Here is a 5,514-nt window from a genome sequence, read left to right as displayed (position 1 = left end):
AATAGCTGATTGACTTGGTTATTCTTGACACACTTGGAGCACCTCCCAATTAGAAGCCATTACTTGATCTGCACTTGGGCGTCTCATAGTCCATATCCATTTATTATTGGAAAGGTCAATGAGAAGTTGGACATTTAAGCCACTGCTTGTAAACCTACCAGTTATATTTGACCCAATGGGAGATCTATAGAAGCACGGAGGCCACAACTGAGTTGATGGGGTTTCTTTGATAACTTCAGTTTTCAAAGCCATTATAACTCTGGGCTTCCTCCAAGTGTGGAGGTGGAGCTATTTTTCAGTGCAGAAACAAGAAATCAGAAACGTTTTCATGCAAAACAGTGCCCTGTCCCACCCTTCCCAATGGAAAGTATAGAAAGTGCCATTCTAATGAATGTCTTAATCTTGTAGTAACCAATCCTAGTCATGCGAAACGCACTGAAAGTCACTGTCTTAAACTGCAGCATGTTGTTAAGCAGTATTCAGGAACGTTGGGAATTTGTCTCCCAGGTCAAGTGCACTGGTCCCATGCACTGATAAGACCATTTCATGCCTTTAGGTAAAATCTGGTGCCACCACTCAGTGGTGCCCCATGGCTACTGCTAACTCACCTCATATGATGAAGTGGTGTTGCCAACAGCTTTCATATCCCTGAATCTAGGTTAACCTCATCTGCTGCTATAGTTCTATGATCTTATCAATAGGAAGCCAGTGCTGTAGTGTCCAGGGAAAGAGCGTACTTTTTTATTTTTTTTTATTTTTTTATTACAGTGGCTAGCCTGTCTGTGTAAGCTTAATTGGCTGAGAGGTGTTTCAGTGCAGTCTCTTTGTTGTTTATACCATTTTCTTCCCTAGTGGGTGATGCCAATCATACGTTGCTCTCCTATTAAGGCTTCCACTGAGCAGCCTGCTCTAATAGAAGGATCCGTTAAATAAGCTAGTGGGAGCGTGTCTACATCTTTTCAGAATTTTTAAAAGTCATGGCATTTCTTCCTGCTATGGTTCTTCTCAAGGATGGTGGTGTTATGTAAGTAGCTAAATGTAACCAACAGTCATACATTGCTTTTAGCAAGGAGGATAGTATCTAGTCTAAATGCTACCATTATAGTAACTTTATCTTTCTCTTATGTCCTGGCCCTTACCCATTCAAAACTTGTTGGTAGGTTACACAGCGTACAAATAAGAAAAAGAGTTCGAGAGAAGGCAGTATCGGGCAGTTTAGGCATAGACCCGTCCTGCATTACTCTGTGCCTTAACTAGTGTCTCTGCACGGCATGTATTTCTGGTCCATAGATGGATTAAGAATGCCAGTGGTGTGACCTAAGCCCTAGTGAAGGGTGTTCAGACAGACTGGTCTCTGTGTAGGATGTTGCAATGGATAATGCTTTACCTTATCAATATAGCAGTAGTGGATTTTGCAACCTTTCTGCCTGTCATTGCTTCCAAGTTAGTTGGACAATAATATGTAAGACCCTTATTCTTTGAAGATAAAAGCACAAGCTGTGCCTAACTCAGAAATGTGTAAATCTGCCTAAACAGAGGAATAAAAAAGAAGTAAACAAATTCTGAGGAATGATATCCTTATTCAAATGGAACTCCAACAGGACATTTAGAACACTGGTGGCTGGAGTAGTCCGAACCACCTATAGAAAACAGCTTGTGTGGCGCGTTCCTCGCACATCTTTATTCCTCTGCGTCTACCGGTGTTCTCCCACAATCTGAACCATGCTTTAAGTAAATTCTATTCTAGCAATTACATCGCACTGATAAAGAGTCCACTGGGAGCCAGAAAGGTTCTGTTCAAAATCATGCACAACACTACATCTCCCCCTCTGTCTAATGAGATTTTTTTACAGGTTTTTTTTTTTTTTTTTTAATTATAAAATCACATATATATTTATATGGTCTGACCCGATCTGGTTTCTAGAAGCTGTCAACTGTCATCTTCAGTTTCTGAAATTGCTAAAGATGGTAAGGCATCAACAGTCACTGATTTTTCAAAATCAGTCTTTCTTTCACCATTTCAAGTTGAAGACCGATGAAACACTGGCCTAAAGTGAGAAGAGTCTCTTATAATAGACTTTCCAGGGCACTGGGCAGTCACTCTGTCCTTAGGTAGACAGCACTTTGAAAGGTTCAGCAACATAAGAAGCATCAGATATTCTTTTGTGCATCTGAGCGATCACCACATCTTTTCTAAATGCAATGCCTTTTGCGTGTCCTCTTGTCTGCATAGACTTTCATTCGGTTTGTTAACCAAGTCTCTAGTCAGAATCATGTTTTCATTCTGATCTTTCAGTGGTCCATTGAGGTAACTTGGTTGTCATTGCTCTCCTGAAAATCAAAGTTGCTGGTCTTTCACCTGTGGGCAAGTAGGGTGCTGAATGATAAGCTTCTGAGGTAGAATTTAATACTGTGTTTAAATTGAGCTTCTCGAGCTGCACACTGCATTGCTTTCTTTAGTGTGCTCCAAAAATGCTTTTCCGTTAGCCTGTGACCATAAATGGGATCTTTTCATGCTTTATGTTCAGATGCTTTCGGAATTTTTTTAATTCTTTACTGTTGAAGGGTGAACCATTGTCTGAATTTACAGTGGCTAGTATGCCCATGACGCAAAGATGCCATCAAGTTTTGCGATTACTCATTCATGAGTTGTGGATGAGATATCTTCAACCAAAGGAAAACATTAATATTCATCTGCAATCACCATTGAATGCTGTCCATTATCAAGTGGGTCAAAGAAGTTAATGGTTATTCACTCCCAGGCATCCTTAGGGAGTTCCGGCATGTTCAGAGTATGTTGAGTATCCCTGTTTGACAAGCAATTGCATATGTGACCGGCTTTGAGTTCTCTTAACTCTCATCTAAGTATGGAAACACAACTTGGTCTCCGAGAGCTCTTTGTTGCAACAAAACAACAATGTCCTTCGTGAGCCACTTCAGTCACTTTTTGTCCCTGACTCTGCGGAATCAGGATCCTCTATGATCACATTACTCCTTCCTGAGTTATGGACAATTAATATATATATTTTTTTAAAGTACTCTCCAGTTGTGGAACAAATACATTCGACCTCAGCAGTGATGATGTTTAATGTCTTCTTACTTCAGCAGGTCGCTATCGTGACTTGTGACTATGACCATCTGGGCAGCCGATACTTCAGCTGGTGTGCTTGACTTGACAAAGAAGTTAATATAGGCCTCAGCTGCTTGGATGAAGAACCATGATCTTGTATGGGTACTTTCGAAATTTGGTCAGCAGGATTCTGATCCTTTCCTAGATGATGCACATTTGTATAGTCGTACTCTTGCAATCTTACTCCCCAACGTTCAATGCGAGGAGGCATCTTGGCTTTTATATCGTCAAAGATGGTCAGCAAAGCTTGATGATCAGTCACCAGCATACATGGCTTTCCATACAGGAATACATGAAAATGTTCACAAGCCCATACCACAGCTAAACTTAATTTCTCAGGCTGTAAGTAAGCATGTTCTGTTTGAGACAATCTTCTACTAGCATAGGCCACAATATATTATCATTTGGGCGTTCACTATGCTGTGCAAGAGTAGCACCTAACCAGACTGCACAAGCATCAACCGCAATCTCTGTATGAAGCATTAAAGTACACCATTTCCGTAGCATTTTCAGTGGCATGTTTAGGTCTTTTGAAGCATTTCACACATTCTTGTGACCATTGAAACGAATCCTGTTTTTTTCCTTTTTTTTTTTTTTTTGTCAGCTCTTGTAATGAAGCACTAACAGTAGCTAAGTCTTCTACATATCTTAAACAGTAAATGGCCACGCCGAGAAAAGAGCGTACCATTGAAACATCTTGTGGGGTTTCAGCATTTGACAAAGCTTGTACTTTGGCAGGATCAGGCGTCATACCACCATCAAAAGATATGGCCAAAGAATTTCAGTTTTGTCTTGTTGAACTCACACTTGTCTGCATTCAAAGTTAAACCTACATCACTGAGTAATTGACATACTTGTGTGACAACTGTCCTACTTCTGTGTAGCTCTGAACTGTCGCTGTTGTAATTAAATACATTCACAACAGGCTATATGATGCGTCTGATGATGTCTTTGAAATATTTAGCAGCCGATGACACACCAAGACGAATTCTTTTATATCCAAAAAAGAAATATGTAGAAAAGGTTGTAATGTAGCTGCAGCTTTCTTCAAGTTCCAACGGATGATAGTCTTTATTCAAATCATGTCCAGAGAAGACCTTGCAACAATTCAATTGTTATATGAGCAATGTGCAACATTGGGTGTCGTTCTAATTCTGTTGTTTTGCCTAGCACATCAATTCATATGCACACAGCTTTCACTGCCCTTTTTTGGCACTACTACTGTGGGAGAAACCCATAGTATTGGACCAGTGGAACGTTCAGTAATATCATGCTTAAGTAATGAATCAAGGTATTTCAGCAGCGTCTTGTAAATTCAAAGAAACTCATCTGTCTCTGAGCACAGGATGGACATCCTCTTTAATATGTAGCTTTACTTTCATAGTCTTTAACTTTCCTAAAACCTTAAACAAAGGGAATCAACTTGCTATTTTGTGATAAATATTCATGTTGTAATTCACAGAAATCACCAGCCTTGTTGAAACTGAGCAAATGGGTGCTTGGCATTGTACCTTGAAGCACACTGAAGAGTTCTTAGACCTTTATTTTCTCATGCTTCATTGTAGCTATAAATGAACCTTTACTCTTCATGGGCGTCAATGCAGCCCAAGTATATACTTTCATCTTTGATGGCATAAGCCGGGGTAATGGAGACAGTTCATTATATTTCTCTTCAGGCATTACATTTATTGATGCACTACTGTAGATAATGAAAGGTATTGAACATCCATTTATTTTCAATGTAAACTTTGGACAGTATGAATTTTTTGCATTGGCATATCGACTGTTCTGACACTTTTCTTCACATGCGAGTAGATCTACATGCACATGTCTCTGAGATTGTTGACATAGCACAATCACTTTCTTCACTGTCGAATATTATTGAGGCGAAATAACTGATTTCGGTGACAACCTACTTCATTTAGTATCTATTTGCCTCAACTGAATTTGCCGCTTGGCCTTGTGGGCATGCATCGAACGTTGCTTCTAGAACATTCTGGCAACCTATTTGTCTTTGCGACATGATGAATGCACTTATCCCTCACTCTATACATCGTCACAAAATGATGGACATTTTTCTTCATGTGGAAACGAAAATCCACATTTGAAACATAACTTCTTTTTACATTTAGACATCACTTTGTGTCCAAATTTTGTTGTTGTTATGTTTCAAATTACTTTTCATATTCATGACTGAATCGCTGTGGTAACCTCTGGCCCCCATGGTAGCAGCTTGTCTCTCAGCATCTTCCTCAGCTCTGGCAGTCATCAACACTCGCTCCGGGCTAAATTTGTCTGAATTAATCTGACAACTGCCATTGTTAACTGACTCATAGAATCTTCATTAAATTAATTGAACTTATTGTCTGAGTGTGTCCAGTCTT

This window comes from Pleurodeles waltl, chromosome 4_2 (genome assembly GCF_031143425.1).
Source record: "Pleurodeles waltl isolate 20211129_DDA chromosome 4_2, aPleWal1.hap1.20221129, whole genome shotgun sequence".
Lineage (NCBI taxonomy): Eukaryota > Metazoa > Chordata > Amphibia > Caudata > Salamandridae > Pleurodeles > Pleurodeles waltl.
The sequence above is the reverse complement of the archived record's forward strand: the minus strand, read 5'-3'. Positions refer to the sequence as shown.